Raw genomic sequence first — 17,096 nt, 5'->3', positions numbered from 1 at the left:
TATCTGTTTTATCGAGCAATTTATACAGCGTTTTTATGTTCTCTCTTTTTTTGACAAGAGAGAAATATGGCATACACTAAAGACCCAGTTAGATGGAATGTTTGCAAAAGATAATAGAATGCTTAGGGTGGTTTCCAAAAAAAAAAGGAAGTTGGTAGTAGGACACCATTTTGGGTACATATTTTAGTTTCTAAACCCATTGTTTATTTAAAACTGAAACGTTTTGTTTGGCCTATTCTTAGACCAGAAAACAGAATCATGTTTAGAACCAGACATCATTTAACAGTTTGTAAAAATGTGAATGTTATTAATTATGCAATAAACTCTGAGCTGCAATGCCCTTTGGCCCATAGTTATAGTTAAGGAAGGCCCCATGGCATTACCTGACTTGGTAATGCCCCCGCGGCGAGGGGTTTATTAGTACTAATAGCATTATTTCTGTTCTGAAACGCTGCAGTGTTTCAGAACGGAAATAAAAATAAAAAATATGTCAAAGGAAATGGCAGCCGGGAAGGGAAAACTGAGTCCATTTTCCCTTTGCATGGCGGCCATCAGGAGCAGACGGGCTAGGGACAGAAGTGTTCCCAACGCGCTCGCTCCCGAAAAGGAGAAATATGAAAGTAAGTGGGGTTGGGAGGGCGGGGAGGAGATTGTGTGGCGAGGGGGGGAAACATACGTGAATCCCTGGCGGGGGAAGATCGCGGCCTCCAGCTGTCTGGAGGCTCGAAGCGGGGATGACCCTGCTTCGAGCCTCCTCATTGACTGAGGGACTGCCACGCCCCCCCGGCTGGGGACAAAGGAGTGGAATCCCGGCCGAGGGATTCCCGGCCGGGAAAAGCCCTGGCGAGGGCCAATCAGAATTGTTGTTACATTCTGGTTGACCTTCGCCGGGTACTAATGTTTGTTAAGTTTCATCGCTGAACCTAAGCATTCCACATGCTTTGTAGAATGTATATCTCCGTCTTTGGTGTGATTGGTCCTTGGGCATTACCCACAAAGTGCTACACTCAGAGCAACAGATAGATATATATTCTGGGTTACACACAGGAACTGTTCACGAATGGCACACTCGCATTTTTCATTATTGATGTCGTGTTGCATGTTGGCGCTTCTCCAGCCTCTGGGCCGTGGTGCAGCACACGTTGTGCTCCTGGGTACAGCAGGGCAACGCAGCTGATGATATTGAAATAATCATCATAGGGACCTTGTGGGCTAGCAGGCACCTTGGATTGTCTGCTTCCAAGCAGCAGCTGGCTCAATTGCTTTGCTACCATGGCTGGAGGCTCCACAGCTTGACAGGATCCCCCCTCCATGGACAGGTGGGCTCAACCTCTCTCTGCAGTTCCCTACAGCGGGGCTACTGGTTCCACTGGGCGCTTCCAGTGTTCTCAGTTTGGCTCAAGCGCTGTCCACTCCTCACTACCAAGTGTTAAATAAGCATTACCAAATGCAACAGTTTGGGCGTTTCTATACGCAAATAGGATTGCTCATTCATATATGTTTCACGCTACAACTTATTCTTTGTCAGAATTGTCTACAACTTTGGCCACTAAAATGTATAATATGATAAGATAAGAATATCGTCAATTAGGCACTTACCTTTCAAACAACTGTGTTTGCAGGCAGAAGTGTGCTGTTTTAAATCTGTTTAACATGAAACAGCTTTTGATAAAAGCAGCAAAGCAATTGCAATCAAACCGTGACCTTTCAGGCGTTTCTTTTTTTCAGGAAGAAATGGCTGTTTTCAATCACCTTGCAGTGAAATGTATTTAAATAGCATAGAGAATGAGCCCCTGGTCAAGCTACAGGCATACAAAGTTATCTCGGTCAAAACGTGTCATGTGTATGCAATTGCTAATGTGTAGTATCATGTGACGCCCTTGTGCTGTAATGCAAAGTACTGTTATCATGTATCTTCTGACTATGGTCTGGGGTACTCCCAGACAACCTAAAGTGCTTCAAGCCATGGCATGGCAGTTAGGCTCAATGCAAATACCAAATGACATAATGTATTTGCACACCGCCACAAATTCTATAAAAAGTGTCAAAGCCACCTATCCTTTCTATGCCAGTATATTTGTTCTCATGCAGGTGGCTAGCACCGCCACCACTATGAGCTAACACAAAAAAAAACCAATATCTTCCCCAAACAATTGTTTTAAATTACAGGGTAAGCCCTGAGGTGAAAGGGCGAGTTGTCTCTGTTTAGCTGTGGCGAGTGAAGAGGAACCCCTGTGAATCCCACTTGCTCTGAGGTGCGTGTGTCTGGTTCTTTAAGAACTGCTGGTCAGCTGACCTTAAAAGGCAGCCTTGTTCGTCCTTGTGGCGTAAGCCCTGAGGTGAAAGGGCGAGTTGTCTCTGTTTAGCTGTGGTGGGTAAAGAGGAACCCCTGTGTCTGCCACTTGCTCTGAGGTGCGTGTGTCTGGTTCTTTAAGAACTGCTGGTCAGCTGACCTTAAAAGGCAGCCTTGTTCACCCTTGCGGCGTAAGCCCTGAGGTGAAAGGGCGAGTTGTCTCTGTTTAGCTGTGGCGAGTGAAGAGGAACCCCTGTGACTGCCACTTGCTCTGAGGTGCATGTGTCTGGTTCTTTAAGAACTGCTGGTCAGCTGACCTTAATAGGCAGCCTTGTTCGCCCTTGCGGCGTAAGCCCTGAGGTGAAAGGGCGAGTTGTCTCTGTTTAGCTGTGGTGGGTAAAGAGGAACCCCTGTGTCTGCCACTTGCTTTGAGGTGCATGTGCCTGGTTCTTTAAGAACTGCTGGACAGGTGACCTTAAACGGCCGCCTTGTTCGCCCTTGCGGCGTAAGCCCTGAGGTGAAAGAGCGAGTTGTCTCTGTTTAGCTGTTTGGCGAGTGGCGACGGCGACAGTCTCTGGACAATCTACGAGCCCATCCAAAAAACAATGTCTTGTGTGCAACGCGAGCGGGAGCACATTGTGACTACCTCACCACAGACACGTGCACAGCGAAAACGCAACACCAGGAATGAGGAAGCCAAGGCTGGATGACCGACACACACCCAAGTAAGTCGCGTCTATTCCTGTGTATCGGACAAAGAGGATCTTATCATGCATGAACATAGCAAGACGCCGTCTTCAGTTGCTGCAGTCATTATTGACTCAAATGCCACAAGGAAGGAAGATGACTCGTTGATAACAACTGGTACTGGTCTGGTGCAGATCGAGCCCACTAGCCCGGCTTACGTTGACTTGACACCGGTCCATCCACAAATCAGCCTTACCGCCATGCTGGGAGTGAGTTCCTTGCTGTCTTCAAGGGAGGGCGTCTTGACGGTTTCATGTAAAGCCGTTGCTAGTAGGGATGTCTCTGCTTGTGCGCTGCCCCACTCCCTGTGCGATCTGGCACAGTGGGCGGCTGCCTCGTTTGATACGCGATGCAGTGGACATGCTGGGTCGACGTCCACTGCTCTGAGGGGGTGCAGCCCTGTTTCAAGCCTGGTCCTGAGTTTTTGCTGCTCGCAGAAGAAATGGCAACTGCCGTTGACGCTCTGTTTGAACCACGCTTTCCTGCCTGTGTGAATAACTTACCTCAAAATAAGATTGTACAAACTCAAATCGACCATGTTCTGCCTATAAGTGATATGATTGCTAGTAGTCAAGACACACACGTCATAACCTGAAACAAGCAGTTTTACAATGGCAGCAATGAACTCACGTGGCGGTTAATTTTACTGACTATGAGCCCCATGATGAAGTTTCCAGTGCAGACTCCTTGACGGAATCTTATATAGCACCTAGGACTAGCCTGAAGCCACAGTACCCTTAGGTGTCGTATGTTTTCAGGACGCTACAATAATGGTGGAGGCGAGCTCAAACAGGAGAAACTCACTGGAAGTGGTGAATAATGTCCTACAAAACCTGGTTCTAATAAATAAAGCACGTACTACAAAACAACTCCAAGATTCAATTTCTAAAAGTGTTCCCTCTGCAAAGGCGTCTCTAAAGAGAAACAATACTAACCTCACAGACACAAATGAAGACATTTGGGCCAGTGTCAAGTACAAATGTGCAAGATTTACCGAGGGGATGTCCAATTGTGAGTCAGCCCAAATTTCTCCTACAACACTGCCTGACTCTCAAAAAAGATCCACCAACAAACTGATATTCAGTCTCAAAGTTGTCAAGGAATTTAAAAAAAATTACACCTACAGTCCAGTGGGGATTTAGACTCAGATGAAACCTTAACCTCGGACTCCTCATTTGTGGACCGCCCCTTTCCAAAAGTAAGGCGGACCAATGCCGTCACATCTCCGAGTTTACGGCTAAATGAAGGCCCAAATAACAACAATATAGGCTCGACTAGCCACTTGTGAACACGTGCCAATTAATGAGTTGCAATCTATTTTAATCTCCTCTATGGCGATCTCACTAGTGCCTTTCACTAAATTATATGAGTCCATTAATGAAAACACAAAGGACTTGACGACTCTAGTGGCACTAATGAACTCGAAATTATTGCACCTAGAAAAGTTACATTGCCGTCACAACAATAAACAGGATGAAACAACTCAAAAGCTGATGGCATCACTCACATCCGTGAACAATCAAAATCGTAGCGACAGTCAATATCAGGGTGATATTGCATCAGCAGAACACATGTCTTATTTCAACCCATCCCTATGCATAGAATTGACTCTTGATGCCAGTCTTGTTGGGTTTGAAGTCATCCTTGCCCAACTTCAGCCGGGTCATGAATGAGCACAACATATGATTGTGTATGCTAGCAAGAGTTTATAAGCGATAGAAAGGCATACTCACAACCAAAAATAGAGGGATTGGCGGTAGCCTGGGTGTTGTGAATAATTTCACATTTCTCATTCTCATCGTTATGGATCACCAAGCCCTGGTGACCCCATAAGGTAGTCCAAAATGCAAGATGCCTCCATGAATCAAAAAGTGGGGTTTACACCTCCAGGAATATGAATTTTGAATAGTTCATAAACCCGGAAAATAATTCAATCCAGAGGATTTCAGCACTAGACAATCCATGTGTACTGGCTCCAAGCTTCCGTCCTTGGCTGGAGAATACATTAATTTCCACACTCACTCATTACCCTCTCTCAAATCAATGAACACACGCTGAAGGATCCTACTCTATGCAACATCAAGGAGCTCCCCATGCCACAGCAGTGGCATCTGATCCTGCCAAGCAGTACTTTTTCAGAGGAAATCACACCTGCAGATCTATCTGCCTTCAAGCATGTACATAATGAGCTATCAATGTTATCAGAAGGAATACTGATGAGGTGAGGGGAGCATGCAGGGTAATTCCCAAACGTCTTAGTCAAAGTTTCAACAACACAGCCCATGAGGGATCCCCAGGGTTTGATAGCCACTAAACCTGAAATAAAGGATATGATTTGGTTCCCTGAGCTTGATGCTACCAGAATGACCAGAGCCACTGAAAATGTCTGAACTACCTGATACCACGTGGAGTCAAGTGGTGATTGATTTCTTTCACCCCATAAAAGATGGAAAATATTTACTGGTATTGATGGATAAATGCTCCAGATTGCCCATCATGCAAACCATTTTCGACTGAGTTATCACTTCAAATGCATCTCAATATAAAAGATATCACAAGGTAAATCCAGGGCAAGACACACCTTGTAAGACGTCATGATCAAGCGAGGATGCAGAGAGTGAGGAGGCCATTGTTTGTCCTCAACCACAACGAGCGATAAAAAAGCCTACATGTCGTATAGCAGAAATGTAGACCTCCTCTCTATACAGAATAAGATGGAGTCATGGAGTCTGACATAGCAATAAACTGTTGCTCCTCAAAGACACTCTTGTAAAACCTGGGGGAGATGTCAAGTCGGTTACAGGCAGAGTATATATCCTGACTCACCTGGTCAGGAGGTTTCACCGTCCAAGAGCCTATCAGAGAAAGTGGCTGGACGGGAAGGCAGCAGGAAAGGGAGGCGCAGTAAGAGGAGGTTAGGGGAAGTCAAGAAGAGGGTGAACATGGTGTGTTATGGAGAATGCTAAAGAATAAAAGGATAAGTACCTTTACCATGTCTCTGTATCTTTCATTCATTTAATGTATCGCCGGAGGGGCAACACTTCTGATCTAGCTAACCCTTTAGCATCGTCCGTGTAAATAATCCCCTTGTGGGATCCTCTGTGTGCCTGTTGGATTGAAATTGTCATAGGCCCATAAGAGAAATGGCCTGCCCTCTCTCCCAGTAAGGTCCTGCCAACTAGCACTAACTTGTCTGTGTTTGTGTGCCTCCTTTATGGTGACAGTGACCTTCCAACAAGCTCAGTCAGTCCAATGTCCAGGACATGAGGCCCCACAACTTTGCACAGACAGGTGTGATTCTGTTGTCTGCTTGGTTGTGTGCCTACCTGGATTTCACCTTCTTTAAATGACAAAAGAGCATCAGTGGAGTTGTTCTTGGAATCTTGGACGGACCTAGCACTGAACTCTACATTGTGAAACAGGCAGACGTGTCTAAGCAGACCCACTGCCATGGGGCAACTGGCTGAATGTGGACTGTGAGCTGAACGGCAGACATTTTATCAGAGCAAAACATGATCATCTTATCAGGCATCAAAATGTTCACTATCCCCTGGCTAGTGATAATTGACTCTTGGCGAGACTGAAATTGTGTTCTATGACTGTGTGGAGAATTAACACAAGTGACTTTTTATGCCTGGCTTGGAGCTTGCAATATGAATTGTTTACCCCTGCTCTTATTGTCAAAGGCGAAAAGGCTAAAGATGTGTGGAAGCAGCTTGCTGTAATAGTTCTACAGCTATGATGTTTTTTAGCCACCTTGGAGCCCACCCTTGGTGATGCAGCGGATGAGTGCAGTATATGCCCCCAACAAAAGCTGCAAAGCTGCAATTCTTCGCTGGTTAACATTGGCTTGGCCATATTTGACATCCATCGAATGAGCCCAGGAATTTCAGGCACATTCTAAGAATCTTCTTTACCCCACCTCTGACAATGTAATCTTATTAAATGGAATTTCATTATTATTCATGCCATCACAGAAGTACATTTTTTTGCTGACAAACATCTTGTGATTTTGATCTTTGTAGCCAAACTAAGGTTACCTAGCAAAGACTGAATTACTTTAAGGCTGGTTTTAGTTTGGCTTAAAATGTGACAATATCATGAGAAACTGCAGTATTTATTTGGTGGGAGACATGGGCTACTACAATAGGGGTGCTGGTTTTTAAGTTCTTTGTATATCTATGTTGTGTGGTGCTGTGATGAATTGATTTTTATTAAATGATAAAATGGCGCAGGTAGTTCCATCTCGGAAAGGAAAATCTGCAGATCAGATTTGCTTTCATAAAGCTCCATGCCACAAACACAGTGCACAACTGTGAACTGATGTCTCAGTAATCTGATGGCAACACCTCCCCTACAGTGGTACAGAGCAGGTTTACGACACAGGTGCCATCATGACAGCTGCATTGACATCCAAATCTCTGCAGCACAGAGGCTGCATTTAAGATATGCACCCCTGCTCCAAAAACTGCATAATGTTGAGGATCCTGTCCTGCTGGCACACTAAACTGTAAAGATACGTCATACACAAGTTAGGGTCTGGTGGCCAGCATCTCTCATAGTTATGCCAGCCACATTCAATTAATATCATGCAAGTATCAGCCCTGTTGCCCCAGTCAGCTGTGTAAGGGGTATGTGAATTTGTTCCAGATAAGGCTCCCCCTGCCCACGAGCAGGACTGTAGCCTTGAGGATTGTCTCTCTTTGTTCCTTTGTAAGGGCAGGTTGCACCCTTTCTCCAGGGGCAGCCACTCCACAGAAAGCTGGCCTGGGAGCAGGAATCAATGGGGACACTCAATAACAAAGGGCTAGTTCTCACAATAGGTTGCAACATTTCTAAAGGCCTTTGATTCTACTGAGAAGGGAATGAGGGGAGGTTAGGATAACCAGGGAGACAGCTGTACAGACGGGGAAAGAATCTGCCATCTTTTTTCTCCCTGCCTCTCTGTTTCTCTTTCCTGCCCTCTGCACTTCCTGTAGCACTAAGCACTTTGGGTGTTATGTCCAAAGGGAAAGTCCACTCATTCCAAGAGCAGGCTTTGGACCCCTAAAGCAGGCTGACTTCAGTCCAATTGCCTGTGGACTTTTACCTTTAAGAGAAGGGGCCCTACACACTTCTTTGAATCATCTCTGGAATCCAACCCTGGAAGAAGATTTTTCCAGACCCTGCTATGAGAGCAGTCCTTTCTAAAATCCTCCAGGGACCATCGCGCATGAACTCTGCTGCTGGACCAAAATCTCTCTGCCAGCCACCCTGTTGCCTAGTACCTCACCATTTTGCAGGGTCCCTGAAGGTATGTGGCAGCCTTCCTCCGTGATTGGGAGCCAGAAAAAAAACCTAACCGTGGCCTTTGAGAAACTGTAGTGGGACTCGAGCTCCTAAAAGCCGTAACGTCCAAGATCCCTGTGTTTTCAACACCGACCTGCTGCAAGACGTAATTCAAGCATGTTTTACACTGAGCAAATGTCCAGGAACCTTTGAATCTGCCTTCAGCGTTCATCACTCTCTGAAGCTGCTGTTTGCTGTTCAACTCCATTCGCCACTGCACCTGGCGAAGGGCGTTGTTGCCTTGAATTGAGCCACTGAGGTACCACTGCCTTGCATTGCTCCAGTCACCATTCGTAGCACCAGCTACTTAATCGCTGCTCCTATAAGTCAATCAACCCAACCCCGGTGTCATCTGCACATTGCCGGCAGAGTCTCTACAACGAATCGACTCGCCTGCGCTTCTCAACCATTTTGGTAACGCGACAGCCGACAGAACCTGATGACCGTCAGATCTTCACAGCTATAGTAGACACTTTGAGACTGCAGCTACCGTCAATTCAACTCTGACTGTATGGCAGCTTGTTGAACGAGCATGACAACTGCTGCATGCTTGAACCAAAGAGAACCCGGAAACAATGCCAAGATATCTGGTTTGACGCTGTCAAATCACCAAAGTTATTATTGACTGGTATCTGCCCCCCTGGACCAGCTCTGGGCCCTAGAGACTGGGTAGGTCATTTTAATGCCTTGTGCAACCTCAAAAACCTATCTTTTGAGCATTGTTGTCTTTTATTACCTTTTCACCCCTGTAAGATTACACAGAGGGCTGCTATCTTGCATATTCAATGTTCTTTCTACAGAGGTGGGTTTCTGTAGTGTTTTCTAGTTAGTTAATATTATACATGGTGTGTTTAATTAAAGTATATATATTTTTATAGAACCTTGATTGGACATTCCTTTTTTTTGGACTGTCATACTGCACTATTTTGGTTGCTACTGTAACACATTCACACCTCTCTTTAGAGAATAGCCTTCCCTCGGCCCACGTAACCACAAAAGGCGAAGAAAGTATTTCTCTTAACTGTGGCTGTTTTAACTTTATGATTGTGTTGGCTCTTGGTTTGTAGAAGTGTGATGGCTGGGTGGGTGATTTAACATATACTCATCCTTGTACTCCACCAGGGCAGTAGTCAATTCGTCACAGGTGTTGCCTATAACATTTTAACCCAATGAACCTGTTGTCCCTTTCCAAAGCATTTTGAAAAACCACATAGCCGTTTGTTCAGACTCTCCCACCTGACGGGGAAGTTCCTTTGGTGATTTATCCTTTTGTCACAAGCCCCTGTTCCTCTGCTACAGTTTCTGCTTTCTGTAACTTCTACCCACAGGGTTTCCTGATGAGCACTCTGCATGTTGACCATGCATGCTTACATTTACAAGCCTATCCTCTCGAGCAGCTGCCTGCTTCGAAGCTGTGACATGGACATTTTCCTCGGTGAGAATATTGTGGCATGGGGCTCCACGTGTTTCTCCTGGACCTCCCTTGTTCTCCATGAGTGAAGGGTTCATGACTCCTTACATTTAAGTTGCTGACTGTCAGAATTCGTTTAGTAGCTTAGTAAATACTTGACCGTGAACCTCATTTAACCTGCAACGTCGCCTGGCAGCCATTCCATGTGCTGCCTGAAATATTCATTGCGTTCTTGTCCTCCCACTCACAAGATATCTTCTTTTATGAGCATGGATCACTATTGTGTAGGGTGATCACATGTCTGCTGTAGAGGGGACAGTCCCAGTTTTTCACAGCATGTCCCATTGCTCCAGCAAACGTCTATGAGAAACAGTGAAATGTCCGAGTTTTGCGTAAAGGCTTTGAAACCAGTGCCCTTTTGGACCACGAAACAGCTGCCACGAGAGCCTAGTGGGAAGTGGAGGCAGTGTAAACAGAAGCATCGCTTATTCTTGACAGCCAATCAGATGGTGAAACAAAAGACATGAAAGACTGTGCGGGGAAGTGATAGAATCGAAAAGGATTTGGGAAACTGGATGATTGGGAGAGGAGCTAATAGGCCGTGAATAAAAGGATGCAGGGCTCTTGGAAAGGCCAGCATAGAAGTGATCTATGAACGCCCTTGATATGGTAATGTTGCCATCAGAAGGTGACATTTGTGATGGACTCAGAGCAATAACAGAATCCATCCTAAAAATGTCTGCTTTTTTAAATGTAGTTGAAAAAGTTCTAACGGATTGTAAAATGACTTTGATAGTGTCAGATAGTACCCCGAATCTTGCTGAAATGTACTGTGATAGACCCATCGTGGGATCTAGTCATTCTGGTCTGTCATGTTTATTTTAAGGCTCAGCCTTTGTTATCTGTCCTTCATCTATGTCTGTGATTTTATTTTGCAAAATTGTCCGGGTGTTTGGTTTATTTCTCCAATTACACTATTCTGTGCTACCTTTTTCCTAGTGCTCGCTTCCTTACTTTTCCTTGCTTTCTGCTTTGGATCTTTGATTCTTTCTTTCTCCTTTTGCGTGGTGCTTTGTGTCTGCCCCTTTGCATGATGTTCTAAGAATTTAAACATGGCCGGGCATTCCTTCCTCCATATCTGCAGTTTCAACATTAAGGGACTGTAGGAGATCAGCTGTGCTTTGCTAGAAAGCATTATGAAGTGTTGCTGTTTACCCCAAAGTATTCTTTACGCAGTTTAGTTTAGAGGGACTATCACTGGAGAGGTCAGGGCTGTGGTTGGAGGTCTGTGTCAGATATTCTGGTTATCGTCATGAGATTAAGTGGTAGATTGAAAATATCTTTACGTCCATCCCTCAACTCTCGGCTTCCTGTTTGTGGCTTTTTACAAATCAGATTAGCTGCTCAGCCCCCCAATTTGTTCTCTGATTCAAAACATAGAAGTCAGAAGGAATCTACTATGTGTTAAGTTACGAATCAAAATAACTGAAAGCTGGGAGTTATTTTATTTCTGCTTGTAGCCTATAAGAGTCTGGTTAGCTTGGCACCAACAGTTACAAGGAGCTACATTTGGCTCCCCAGACCAGCTGGCTCCATACAAACATACCCATGCAACATTAACTGTATATATATGGGAATATGTAGAAAGGAACTTTAGGACACATCAAGAAGACGTGTGAAGCTTAATGGATTATATAGAATGTGCCAACATGTATAGGTTAAATCTCATGTGTTAGTTACATTTCTTGTAGGCAGCCCCCTGCCCCCTCTCCACGCCCAGCACAATAGTTTCTGCTTAGTGAGTGATGCTGGAAATCACAAAGATGCTTTTAGCTCCTGCTTATCAAATGTTTATTTTAATTCCTAATAGTAATGTATTCCTGTATTTTAAAAAAAAATAATTTCATTGGTTTAAATACAAACCTTTAAAATATGACAAAACATTAAAAAAAACTCCCATCTCAACCCATTAACTTCCAACTTTCTACAGTCCGTCCTCAGCCTACACCCTTTGTTCATGTAGGGTGAGGTATGTCTAATTTCAACAGTTTTTCAATCACTGCTAACAGAGACGTCAATGGCAACATCAATTTCATATCGATGCCATTAATCATATCCTGCCACCATTCGTAGGCACACAAGGATAAATGACTTTCGCTCCATAGACCCAAGTGAATTGATCGCGCGTTTCTCAATTCACAACAGAACAAAACCAGGTGTTTAAGGGTCTCCACTTCTTATGTGCAAAATCTGCAAGATGTATCGAACGCTGCGTTGCATGCCCATACACCAAGGTGATCTTTCGTCTTAAAGCGTTCAAACTAAACAACAGTCTCCTTGCATTGGAGTTCGGAAACAAATGTACATATTTTTGAAGATCGTTGAAGCCCCTTGCTTCGGCTGGTGTATTGACCATCAGCCTGTTAGCAGATCTCTGGGAACTTGTTGCGTTCCAGTCCGCCCGGCAGATATTTAATTTTGCAGCATTGGGATTATCATGCAGTGTTTCTAGGTTAATATAAAACTCCACAAGTAGGCTTTCACAGCACTTGACCCACATTGAAACGATGTCATTTCTGTCCGAAGATGCTCCGTGGAAAATTTGGAATTGTGGATTTTTCTCGCGCACTCTTGTTTTGCGATATAAGGACAGCAAGTTCCAACTGACCTGGCATGTAGAGATATTAAAGCTAACTCATACCTTATGCATGCCGTTGACACGCCTTTTGGTAAACCCAACACTTTTGAACAGAACGTGTTCTCCAGTGTAGGCCAAAGGGCGTGTAAGCAACCCAGCGCATTTTCAGCTCCGTAAGAGAGTATCAGAGACACTTTTTGCTGGTAAAAGTTCCGTACTGGTGTTAGTGAAAACTTTCCAAATCTTTTATGCAGGAGAACTGCTTGGCTGGCTAATTGTTGACACATTCTCTTAGTATCATTAGACCATGAACCATCATAAATACTTGCGCTTAGCAGCATCCCCGGGTATTTCACACTGCTTGACATGCGCAATTGTTCTTGCCCCAACTTCCAGACGACTTTTTTGTCAAGACTGCTTCTTCCAGTTCTTAAATTATTGAGCATCAGGATTTCGCATTTGGAGGTGTTGATCTTCAGTTGGTTCAAGGTCACATATTTTTGAACCGTGTCAAGCTTTTTCTGAAGCCCAATTGGTGTTACATCTAATACAATCAGGTCGTCTGCATATAACAACCAACTGACAAGTGACATATGTAGCTTTTGTGGAAACGATCGTAAGGAGTCTATAGCAGCGCCAATGTCTGATATAAAGAGACTGAAAATTGTCGCTGACAGGGGGCATCCTTGTTTCACACCCTTGTAGGTCTTAATCTCTGCAGACAAGGTGCCAGACTGGTCCAGACGGATTCTAATCAAGGTCTCACTGTGTAAATCTCGAATCGTGTCCAACAATCCGCTGGGACAACCCCACGATTGCAGCTTTTGCCAGAGGATTTTACGATCGATTGAATCAAAGGCGTAGGAAAAGTCGATAGTGCGAGGTAGATTTTAGTGTTAGTCCGTAGGGCCTCTATCTTTAGCAGGTTCAAAATGAGCAGGTATAGGGAGCATCCTACGTTTTTAACTGAATCAGCTTGTCTTACGTCAACATGTTTCGCTTCTAAAGTCCACTCAATCAGTTTTTTTTGTAGCACTGTTGCGCATATTTTACCCAAAACGTCTAACAGTGCTACTGGGTGATAGCTTTTGGGGCATGCTCTATTACCTTTTTTATAGATGAGTACGATTATAGCAGATTTCCATGACATTGGTGTCTGGCGTTGTGGATTTAACCTTTCAAATAGTTCCAGGCATACTTTGGCCCAAAGATCAGGATGTTGTTTGATGGTGAAGTTCGTAAGACCATCAGGGCCTGGGGCCCTAGAACTTTTTGCTTTTGCTATAATCTCTACAATGTCATCTTTCGAAAAGGTTAGTGCCCAAGGACGATCAAGAGTGGTCTCGGATTTGCGCACTGACTAAAGGGATATCGTGTAACTCAAGGTTCAAATTGATACACTATAAAATAGTGCACAGGATACATTACACTCCATTAAGGCTTAAGCAGATGTACCCCACATCGAATGGTGCCTGTCCAAGATGTAATGCTGGAAACGCTAATATATTCCATATGCTGTGGGACTGCACCAAATTGAGACATTATTGGTCAGGGGTATGCGGGGCGCTAGACAAGATGGCAGACCAGCCGGTGTTATGAACCGCCGCCGCGTTCCCCGTCTCCAAGCATCTCCGATCTGGCAACGCTGGAGGTTACCATGGAGACGTGGCTTTTCCGCTGCCCGTGTTCTGGGTAGTCACGTGACACAACGTCTACGCGCAATATGCGTACAGTGACGCCTCCTTTCCTCTTCAAATACGAGTGCCAGAGAAGTAAACACTGCTTCTAATTAGCGTTACTACTGCAATTCCTTTGATCCAGAATCTCTCTTAAACTCTGAACTCGGAACGTTCCATTGACCTCTCTTCTGGATTACCCTTTTGATTTGACGTACCATCCCGGCTTGCTGCATCCTTGCAGCAGCTTTTTCGGCGGCTGCTTGCCATCACTCCTCGCTGCCTTCGTTCCTTCAGGCAAGCCATTCTGCCGGCGCGCCGCTCCTTGTAGCGGTTTCCTCAACAGCTGTTCCGCCTACCTGCTGCGAACTCACGCTGCCTTCATTTAATAAGGTAAGCCTTCTTGCTGGCCCTCTTCCCTTTACCCGACCACCACTCAGCCTACAACATTCCACGTTTGAGCAGTTGCTGTTTAGGGGGAATACATGAACACATGAACAGTCCTTCTTGACCATCTCCTATCATACTGGACCCATTGTGGGGACATCTACGTTTGGAACTTTTCCAGCAACTGTGCACTTCGTGAACGCTCTCCTGCAGTGCACCATCCCGAATCTAGTTTGCGACCCTCGTGCCGTTCGGGGTAGTATTCCTTTACTAACCTTCCTGTTTGTTATTTTTTCCTCCCGTTGGTTAGTACTTTCGCTACCCGAAAAACACCTACTGGGTAAGCCTTTAGTCATTTAGTTTGTTTTCTTGCTAATCATTAGACTACCATTCTTACCTGTCTCTCCTTATTTTCAGTCTTCTTGTTTTCCGACTACCCATCCTGTATTGCCTTAGAGTCCTATCAAACCTTTACCAGGTATTGTTTGTTGGTCTGCTCTTGAATTCACACAGTTGTCTCCAAGCCAGTGACATAATATTGTGCTTTGTTTCTTACAGCCTGGGTTTGGCGGTGTGGTTCTCCCCGCTCTTTTGGTTAATTGATTCCTCTGACTGTTTTGTTATTCCAGCATAGGGGTACATTGCCTTAAAGAGGCCCTCGCATTGAGGAGGTCTGGTTCTGGATCGTACCTTTGTACACTCCAGCTTAGACTGAAAACTTTCCGGAGCTGCTCCCTCTTCGGTTATCCCAAGGTCGAGCAACGCCCCGACCAGTTCAGCAACTGGTGAGTAACAGCCGGTGACATGGACACTACGGATTTGTATGTTGGGGGCAGAAGGGAAATTGAATCCGACGTGGCGGAAATTATTGAATCTGAGTTTGCTCATAGCCAAAGGAGTCATATTGATGAGATGGAAGAACGTACAACCCCCTACAATAGAGGACTGGAACAGAGATATGGTGTGGATTAATGACACTGAGGGACTGTATATTGACTTGGTCACACCACAAAGTAGACCCAGAAACATATGGTCGCGATACAAGCAATATCTGGCTGACCTCAGTGAATCGGAGAACCTGAACACAGAAGGCTAATAAACTGTATAAGTAATATGTCTGTATAATCAAAGTAAGCTGCTAAAGTATGTGCATAACCTGTGTGCAAATATAAATAAAGTTGTTAAAAAAAGAAAATTAAAAAAAGCAGATGGAATTGCGGTAGCTTTATTTGAGCTCTATAAGTTTGTAAAGTGTGCTATCCACTCTGCCTCGGTTACCAGCCAGGCTTGCAGTGTGGTTTGCGGTGCCTCGAAGCTATTAATAATCCGCCAAAAGGCTCCACTGTTCTTATTTTTTAGGCACCTCAGCATCTCCTCGGCATCATGTTGTAACAACAGATGTTTGTGCCCTTTTAACCAATTTTTATAGTTTTGTTTCGCCACGCGGTTTCTGGTTGTTCTTACGTGTGTTGGTAGTTGGTTGTTCTTTCGAGTATCAGCTTGCATCAATCGCTTCCTCCTCAAGACTTCTAGATCGAAGCAGTGTGTCTTTTTAAGGGACAAATGTCTAAGTCCTATGTTTTTGGGTTTGAATTGTGATAACAGTGGTCCGTATTCGTCTGCCGAACTTCTCCACCGAAATTGTTTCGAGAAGTGAGAAACTTCAGTTTCATCTAACCGCAGTCTTAATCTGCTGGCTTCTACATTTACTTTCATTAACCATTTAGAGCCTGGCTGAGATTTGGCCATTAGCAGCTCCATCTTCAGCATTTCATGGTCACTGTTGCACATTTGGATGACCTTCAAATATTTCACTCGTTGGTGCAAGGCATCAGATATAAAAATATAGTCATTGATAGATGACAGATCACCCCGCTGCCAAGTTGGCGCCGGAGGTATATCGCCACGAGTGCAACCATTTAACATCTGTAAATCGCAGGCATTTAATTCCTCTAGCCATTCTTTTGCTAGCCATGCTTTTTCAGGATTCAAAGGCTTGAAATAATCCATATTTATGTCACCACAAATGATTACACTTGCACTTTGTGTAGATTCTATCAGGCTATCAAGAATAGTCGAAACTTGATCTATGAAAGAGAGCGTTGCTGCCCTGTCATGGTTCCAGTACAAGTTTACCTTTTTTATAAGGTCCGAGCAGTTGTTTGATGAATCATTCTTTCCTATCTCAGACACTTGGATGTAGGGTGAATAGTTTGCAGAGTTTAATAAGCGGTAGCCCGACAAACATTTAATGAGTGTTAGGAGGCCAGCCATTGGGCGCCCCTTTTCTGACTTAAAGGCTGCATTAAGGGCACACTCAAACTCTGGAAACTGGCAGTTGACACATCCAGGTTTCTTGTAAGCTAGCGATCTGAAAGTCTTGTATCCAATTTGAACTAAGTAAGTGTGTAAAACCCCTCGTATTCCATGACACAAATGTACAAACCTGGGTAGTTTTGACAGTCTGGCATTAACTCTGCGGTTTGCTATTTAGCCATTTCGCAAGCCATTTCCAGTCCCCTTTTTGGACATTTAGGTTGGGGCTGCTTGAAATTAAGGACTCAGTGGACTTGACGCAATTAAGAACCTTTATGGTAATTCTGATTATATCCATTG

The 17,096-nt window shown here is 44.6% G+C and overlaps 1 protein-coding gene across 1 annotated transcript in view; it reads left to right on the top strand.

Moving 5' to 3' along the window:
* Window positions 1-17,096, top strand: part of SH2D4B (SH2 domain containing 4B) — a 1,358,492-nt gene that overhangs the window by 520,701 nt on the left and 820,695 nt on the right. The window lies entirely within an intron of this gene.

This window comes from Ambystoma mexicanum, chromosome 8 (genome assembly GCF_040938575.1).
Source record: "Ambystoma mexicanum isolate Mex_15411 chromosome 8, UKY_AmexF1_1, whole genome shotgun sequence".
In the NCBI taxonomy this organism is placed as follows: Eukaryota; Metazoa; Chordata; class Amphibia; order Caudata; family Ambystomatidae; genus Ambystoma; species Ambystoma mexicanum.
The sequence above is the reverse complement of the archived record's forward strand: the minus strand, read 5'-3'. Positions and strand labels throughout refer to the sequence as shown.